Raw genomic sequence first — 9,244 nt, 5'->3', positions numbered from 1 at the left:
TTATTCCCATTTTATAATTGAAGAAATTGAGGTAGATAGAAGTTACATGATTTGACCATATCACCCAACTCGTTAGTGTTTAAGACCAGATTTGAAATTGTCTCCCTCACTCCAGGCCAAGCCTTTAGTCACCATGACACACCTAGCTTTGTTCATTGTTGAAACTTCTTTTCCCACTATAATTAGCTAAATTTCCTTTTGTTAAAAGCTTTGAAGATTTAAGAATGTCTTGTTTCAGTGCTCACTTCAGCAACACCTATACTAAAACTGGACCCATACAGAGAAGATTAGCATGGTCCCTGCGCAAGGATGACACACAAATTCGTGAAGAATGTTTCATTTCATTTCAGTATCAAACCTAAACTGCCAGGTGACTGGACTGAATTAGACCAAGTCCAATAACAGGGTTGTTGTGAGAAAAGCATTTTGTAAATTAAAAAACCCAATGTAATAGAGTGATGTATTTGTTATGAAGCATGATCTGTTCCTTCAGGGTTTTTTCTGTATGGCAACTTGGAATAGAATACTATCCTGTGTATCTCAAGGCAGATCTGGCTATGAGCTCCTCTTGTAGAATTGGAGAAGAGCCAGCTGCAATAGGGTAAGCTATATAACATGTAAGGGGAATTTGCTACTACTTAACATAATATAATTAAAGGGAAATTGAAAGTCTAGATGTCCAAAAATATTTCCCAAATGATCTGTTATATTGACTGAATTTTCCATAGTCAATACTTCTTTTTGCTTAAGTCATTGATGACAATGAAAATATGAATGAATGAAAAAGTATTTATTATGTACTTAATATAGGCCAAACCAAGGGCTAAGAATTCAAATACAAAGAGCAAAAACCTGGTCTGAAGAAATTTGCATATTAATAGAGAGAAGATAATAAGCAAATGGTAATGTGTACAAGGAGGGTTACTTTAGCTAAAAGTCCCCAGCTAGGTGGCACAGTACATAGAGCACTAGCCTGAAGTCAGGAGTACCTGAGTTCTAATCTGACCTCAGACACTTAATAATTACCTAGCTGTGTGACTTTGGGCAAGTCAATTAACCTCATTGCCTGAATGAATGAATGAATCATAAACAAATAAAGTTACTAGAATGGTTATTAATGTTAATTAATGTTATTAAATGTTAGATATATTATAACCATTGGGGAGCACATTGCCACACTCCATCCAGTAACAATGGCAGAATTGATTTGATCTTGACTCCAGGTTCCAGAACTGTGTGTGCATATGTGAGAGATGGGGCTGAAGATGGGGGAGGGGGGTGGAGAGGAGGGAGAAAAAGGAAGAATGCAAAGCAGGAAGCAGTTACCAAAGAGGGGGACAGGAAATTACTGGGAAAAGAAAGAATGAGTGGAATGATTTTTTTTTAAATAATGGTCCTGGAGAGACTGTCATTAATCAGGAGAGTGGCCTTGGGGGGGGGGGGGTGGAAATTCCTCTAGGGAGAAAAAGGCTGATAGTGAGGCCATGGAGGAGATGGCTAGACAGTAAGGACTGAAGTGTGATATAAAAAATCCTAAAGACCTAAATATAAATTAATTTCTGCATCATTGAGAAAGATTAATAACTATTTCAATATTCTTGGTTAAAAAAACTGATTTCTTTTTAGACAGTACTTAGCCTTCAAGTCTCAGTCCCTTTGCCACTAGATAAGTGGGCAAGATCAGTGGGTATCTCCCCCCATTTAATTGCAAATTCAGAAAGACAAATGATTAGAAAGCTGGAAAACTTGTCCTGCTTTCATGATGCCATAAGACCAGGAAGAGATAATTTATCAGATAGTAGTATTGTATAAAGATGATCGAGCAACTGGACAACTTAATATTGTTTAACCTTCATAGACAGGCATCCAAGGAAGTTAATGATTTCCCTCATTCTTTGTTTTTGATAAATATTCCCCTTCTCTCTTGATTCAGAGAGTCATCGTGCATAGAGAGTCTCCACCTATAGGTTTATGATATATCCTAGAGAATAAAACTTCATGTCTAACCTATAGTTTTTGTCATTTTATTTTATTTTTTTTTTTTGCAAGGCAATGGGGTTAAGTGGCTTGCCCAAGGCCACACAGCTAGGTAATTATTAAGTGTCTGAGGCCGGATTTGAACCCAGGTACTCCTGACTCCGGAGCCAGTGCTCTAGTCACTGCACCACCTAACCACTCTCTGTCATTTTATTTTAGCTCTCTATTTTTAAAGTTTACGCCATTTAATTCATCTTAAGAATACAGGATGTAGGACAGGGAGGTTTTAATTTGAGAAATAAGTGAAAAATTCAATGATAAATATCTATGATAGATTCAGAACTGGCTAAATAGCTCAACTCAAAGATCAATGGGGCAGCGAGGTGGCACAGTGAATAAATCAACAGGTCTGGAAGCAAGACTCATCTTCCTAAGTTCAAATATGGTGCCAAGCACTTACTATCTACATGATCCTGGGCAAATCACTTAACCTTGTTTGACTCAGTTTTTTCATCTATAAAATGAGATGGAAAAAGAAATGGCAAAACCACTTCAGTGTCTTTGCCAAGTAAACCTCAAATGGGAAGAGTCAGACATGACTGAACAATAACAAAGATGAATAAACATATATATTGTCAATTTGCAAGGTGATCTACAATGGAATAACCCAAGGACCTTGCACCCAGTCCTACTTCTCAAGCTTTTAACACATTAGTTTTCCTTTATATACTCTGATTCAGCCAGGCTGACCTCCTTGCTGTTCCTCATTTTGTTTCCATGTCTTTGCAAAGGCTGTCTCTTTATCCTAGATTGCCCTCCTTCCTCACTTCTTAGAACCCTTGGTTTTCTTCAGAACTCAGGTTGGATGTTGCTTCCTCCATGATGCTTTTCCTGATTCCCCCAAGTTATTATGTTTCACCACCTTCCTCCCCCTACCCCATTATCTTTATTTATTTTGCATATACAAGAGAGAAAATGTGGCAGAGTAGATAAAGAGTAAGCCTTAAAGTCAGGGTCCAAATTCCAGCTTTGATATTACCTAATCTCTGAGTTTTCCAGGAAACTCTCAGGGGTGAGGAACCTTTTTTCTTCAAAGGGTCATTTGAATATTTACAACATCATTTGAGACATACATCTGGTCAAACATTTAATTTATTCACCCCCAAAAGCTCTAGATTTTTTGAATTTCAAGTCCTACCTGCAGATGCCTTGGCAGTGCCAGACCAAAAGGTTTTCTGGGTCTTACAGGGCCAGCAGACTGGAAGTTCCCTGTCCTTATATTAGACCAACCAAAGGATTCATTAGGTGGAAGCAAAAGACACTTAATGAAATGGCATAGCAAAATAATAAGAAATATTATCCCATACTCACAGAAATATACCATCCCATAGGCTATAGTGTCCTCAAAAGAGGAAGGTACACAGGGAACATATAGAGACACAGATATGTAGAGAAAATGAGTCACCAAAGAATACACATGAAGGATACAAAAACAGGGAACATGTATGGCCATGAAACATATTCACCTTGGATGCTATAGAACCATGAATGCCTTCTAACGATGGCAACACAATTCTTTCTCCCACTTAGCTCTTTTGAAATGCTTTCTCTAACAGTATCTTCTTGTCTTCAATTATAGGGCTGCTAAAGAAATTTTCTTTAAATACAAACCTGACTAGATGATCATCTTACTAAAACAATTTCAATTGCCTCTAAAACAAAATACTAACTCCCTCTGTTTAGTTTTTAAAGTCTTGCATAATGGTAGAGTAGTGAACTTGTCCAACCACTCTGGAGAATAATTTGAAACTATGCCCAAAATGCCATAAAACTATACCAACCCTTTAACACAGCAATACCATAACTAGATTTGCATACCAAAGAGATTATAGGAAAGGGAAACGGAGCTATATGGACAAAATTATTTATAGCAGCTCTTTTTGTGGTAGCAGAGAATTGGAAATCAAGGGAATACTCATCAATTAGAGAATGGCTGAACAAGTTGTAGCATATGATTGTGGTGGAATACTATTGTGCTATAAGAAATAATGAAGGGGGCCGCTAGGTGGCGCAGTGGACAAAGCACCAGCCCTGGAGTCAGGCGTACCTGGGTTCAAATTTGACTTCAGATACTTAATAATTACCTAGCTGTGTGACCTTGGGCAAGCCACTTAACCCCATTTGCCTTGCAAAAATCAAAAAAAGAAAAAGAAAAATAAGGCAAGACTTATATGAACTGATGCAAAGTATGGTGAGAACTGGGAGCTCATTGTGTATAGTAACAGCAATATTGTAATGATTAATTTTGAAAGCTGTGACTATTTTGATCAATATAATAATCCATAACAAATCCAAAGGACACATGATGATAAAAAAATGCTATCCATCTCCAGAGAAAGAACTGCTGAACTCTGAGCAAAAATTAAAGTATAATTTTTTTTCATTTTTTCATTTTTCTTACTTTAAAAAATAGCCAATATGGAAATATGTTTGGCATGATTTCACAAGTATTAATTGATATCATATTGCTTAACTTCTCAATGGGTGGGGTTGGGAGAAAAGAAGAGAATTTGGAACTCAAAATTAAAAAGAAAAGAATGTTAAAAATAAATAAATAGTAAATTAAAAATAAATCCCTGCTCAATCTGAATCCAAACCATTTTCCCAGACTCTCTGAGGATCACCCCCCACTTCAATCCAGTCAAACTTACCTTTTCTTTTTCCTCATACATGACCCTTAATCATCGATCCCCATGCCTTTACATTGATCATCTAATATTCCTTCCTTCACTCTAGCTTATGGGGACGGGGTTCTCTCCTTTAAAATGCAGGTTATGCACGATACCATCTTCTACATGAAACCTTTCTTGATCCCTCAAATACTAGTTCTTTCCTTCTCAAAGTACCTTGTATTTGTCAAGAGTCTGAAACCCCTTTGCACTCAGGTCCTCCTGACTCTAGGAAGTTCATCCACTACACTACCTAGCTGCCTCTCCCCTGGAGTCAGGAGGACCTAAGTGCAATAGTGTCCTCAGACATTTGACACTTACTTTATCACTATGTCACTACAGCAAGTCACTTAACCTTGATTGCCTCACATCAAGGACTATCTTCGGTCAACCAATTCATATCTGGCCTCTGGACCCAGATGACTCCAGAGGAGAAAGTGAGGCTGGTTATTTAGCACAGCACCCCCTCACTCCAATCCAATTCATGTGCTTGTCATGGCATCATCTTCTTACTGTCCTGGTCTTCAAGAATGAAGAACAGGGGTGGCTAGGTGGTGCAGTAGATAGAGCACCGGCCTTGGAGTCAGGAGTACCTGGGTTCAAATCCGGCCTCAGACACTTAATAATTACGTAGCCATGTGGCCTTGGGCAAGCCACTTAACCCCATTGCCTTGAAAAATCTAAAAGAAAAAAATGAAAAACAAACATCACCTTGTATTTAGTAGTCTTGAATAGATTTGTATTTAGTAATTTTATATTTATCTGTGTAATATTATAAATGCACTTGCTATCTCCCCTATTATGATTCAAACTACAAGGAGAAATTATTTCATCCTTGGTATCCCTAGGACCTGGCACATGGTAGAAGTTTTAAAAAACTTCTAATTAATTAATTGATTGGTTAAACTGCTTCTATCTCAGTCCAGAATAACCCTATTTTAGCCCTTTTGTGATGCAAATCCTAGTCCTGTAAGAGAAACAGAAAATATCTTGGGCAAGTCTTTATGTTGAACTATTGTTTCTCTTTGTTATTCTTTGTACTTTATCTTTTATCTGAGGTAAGGATAGATAATTGATTTTTATTACTGTGATATGCCCAAGATAGCAAAACTGCAAAGTATATGCTAAGAAGACTACTCTAAGTTCCCCATTATGCCTCTCTTATTCCACTCCAATCACAAGGATAAGTTGGGTGAAAAAGACATCAAAGAGCTTAGTGACTTTTGTCCTACCTTCCCCTAGCAACAAAATCACTTGTCTGTCTAATACTAATGGTAAACAGATTGGTAAATACTTAACAAATGACCTTCCAACATAGCATATCTCTCTTCTCTAGAATTGTGATTGGAAGGCCTACTTTTTTTCAGTAAAGTTCTATTAATTTTTTGTTAATGCCTTTTTATATTAGATACAAATTTCAGAAACAAGTTGATATTTTCTTTTTTAAATTTATTTAATTTTTTTACTTAACAAGCATTTAATTTTTCTCTCCTATTCCTCCTTATAAAAAGAAAAAATAGAAAAACAAATCCCTTGTAACAAATATGCATAGTGAAGAAAACAAATTCCCAGATTGATTCAATCGGTTTTGTTACTCATACCTCATCATTATCTTCTTCCCCTCCCCTCCATCCCCCCACTTTTTTACTTCCTTTAGTGTGTTATCTTCTTTCCTTAGACTGTAAGCTCTTTGAGGGCAAGGACTGCCTTTCTTTTTCATATTTATATATCTAGTGCTTAGTATAATGGCACATAGTAGGTACTTAATAAATGTTTATTGATTAACTGGTTTTATCATATCCAAAAATTGGTCTTACTCTGCATTACCTTTCTCTCAAACTGACGGGTATCATTTCATCACACGTCTTCTGGAATCAAGATTGATTATCCTGTGGATCTGAGTGCCTAAGCCTTTTAAAGTTGTTTGTCTTCACAATGTTGTTGTTTTTATATAATTTGTTCTGGTTCTGCTCACTTAACTCTGCTTTAGCGTAGACAAGTCTTCTCGGGTTTCTCTGAAACCATCACTTTCATCATTTCTCAGGGAAAATGTTCTTTTAGAGGGGAGTTTAAAATGTCTCAGAAACTACACCGGGAAAAAAAAAAGAAACTACACTAGACTGGCAAACTGCTAGTTTCTGGAGAACGTATCACCTATATAATAGAATATAAATTACATACTTCTGAATACAATGAGATAGAAATTGTTTTCCCAAAGATCTGTTTTCACAATAAATCAGAGCCATCTCTAAGAGTGCTAATTACACCCATTCATGTGTCAGGAAGAAATATTTTACTTGGGATAGGTTGGGGGTTGGGGTAGAGGAATTACATTGGGTTCAATTCTTCTCTTCTGATTCAAGAAGGCATTACAACTGCTCCCCCTTTAGCCACAGAGAGAGAAAAGATTCTCCTACCCCATTTACAGCTATCTCAGTGTAGAGTAAAACTTCTCCTACACAATAAACACCAGGACATTCGGAAGGTCTTGGGGAAACTCAGGAGCCTTGTGGCAAAATCACCATAGCAACATACTCCTTAACTTCAGTCTCTCCACCAAGCCCCCAAAAGGCATAAGTAGTCAGCTAACAAGAGTTAAAGTCACTTGACCTTCTCTGTCCACAAGAAGACATTTTCTACCTTCTGGTTAAACTGAGGGACATTAATGACAAAATTTCCCTCCCTTCCAAGTTCAGAGTACTCAACTCTTGCTCCTCTCCCCCCAGGGGCCACAGTCAAGCTCATTAAATTATTTTGAGTCACAAGATAATCCTTTCACTCAAGCTATCCAATGAATGTTGTTTATGCTTTTCATAGAGTTCTGGGCAGGCATCCTAGTTTTGCGGTTACCAACTGACAATGGTCAAAGGTTATTTCCTTCACCTTGCAGGGCAAGTTGACTGTTTTTGGTAGGCAGGAGATGATGGAAAATGATGGTTTTGATTGAGAAGAGTCATCAAGCACAACTAAAGGACCAATCTGTATCTGGGAACTTTTTATGCCACTTTGTTTTCCTAACAGTTGTGGAATCTCTGGGAATTACATAAATATAATCTCATTATTATAGTAGCAAAAAGATTCATTTGAACTTTGTATAGGATATCCATAACAGCATTAGTAGACATGGATAGAAACCTTTGAGGTCAACTAATCAAATAATCCCCCCAAATTACTCAAATTGTGAGCATCAGAGATAGAGCTATTTTGGGTAACTAATTTTAAGTCAAGGATTCAAATGTGAGATTAGTTTGAGGGATGTCTGAGGTTCCAGATCTTTGGTTTTCAGAGAATTTTCATTTCTGACTCACCACCCAAAATGACAGGCAGTTCACAATTAGAAATGCACAAACATCTAGAAACTGAAAATCAAATTAGGACAAGAAGGGAAGTTAAGAAGGCATTTAATTAGTTCTAAAATTGAATGGAGATTTTATGTTCTCTATTTAATTGAGAAACAGCATGATATGTGGTCAGAACAACAGATTGGAATTAAGCAAAGCAACATAAAAATTTGTCTTTGATACTGACTGAATGATCCTGGATAAGTCACTTCTCTCTGGGAATCAAATTTATTACCAACAAAATAGATTTAATAATAACAGTAATATTTATCTTAAAGGGATTTTGCAAAGATCAAATGAAACAGTGCAAGTAAAACATTTTGCAAACTTTAAAACATTTCATAAATTTCAGTTATTATTAGATCACTATTCTGGGGAAACAAAAAAATTTCAAATGTATATCATAGGTTCAGGACAGAGGGAAATGATGTAATCTTCTTCCACATGGGACTTAAAGGTCATACCCTTTAAGGCAGGAAAGACGTAGTGTCTAGAATGCCACCTATGAGCAATGAATACCATCCTAGTCACTCCTTGGGGACTACCCCTGTGGCAAACACATTGGAGAATACCTGGAGCCAGGTCCTGAACCATTCTTCAAGTACCATCCTTGTTCCACCCATTGGAAAAGTCTTTAAACATACTTCCTCTATACACTTCACCCTTCTTACCTTTGCTCTTCCTCCTTCTGGATGCCAGCTTGGCTCTTGAGCTCTCCCCATCTAAGCCACAGTCTGGGCCATATGGCTGGAACAATATGGCCCCAGATCCATATGGCTGGATTCATATTAATCTAAATTTCTCTTTCTTTCTTTCTTTCTCCCTTCTCCTAAGCTTTTCTTCTCTTTTCCTTTTAACTTAACTGTTTCTTTCCTGGCTTATAACTACCAATATGGGCACATCTCCATGCTAAACACATGAGGGTCTAAGTCCAATTCAACCTGTACTTAAGTTGTTCACTGCCTTTCCAGATGAATTTAATTTGTGAACTGCTTTGGTCCATTCTATATGTGAACATTGCATCTGTGAATTAAAGTCTGAGCTTTTCACACCTCTGGAGTCAATCTGAGAGTTTTTCACTTAAAAGGAACCCTGATCTTTAAGCCCTTTTTCTGAGGGTATCTCCTTTCCCATCATCAGGATTTAGAGTTGAAAGGGACCTTGGACATAATAAATGAAACCCTTTCATTTGCAGAG

General features: G+C 37.1%; 1 non-coding gene across 1 annotated transcript; it reads left to right on the top strand.

Moving 5' to 3' along the window:
- Nucleotides 1–237: 237 nt before the first annotated feature.
- On the top strand, nt 238–344 carry LOC141519828 (U6 spliceosomal RNA). The gene has a single exon (XR_012477459.1). It is a non-coding gene; the product is annotated as a U6 spliceosomal RNA (small nuclear RNA).
- The last annotated feature ends 8,900 nt before the right edge of the window (nt 345–9,244 follow it).

The sequence above is a fragment of the Macrotis lagotis genome, chromosome 3 (assembly GCF_037893015.1).
Source record: "Macrotis lagotis isolate mMagLag1 chromosome 3, bilby.v1.9.chrom.fasta, whole genome shotgun sequence".
NCBI lineage: Eukaryota > Metazoa > Chordata > Mammalia > Peramelemorphia > Peramelidae > Macrotis > Macrotis lagotis.
This window is presented reverse-complemented; position numbering and strand designations above follow the sequence as displayed.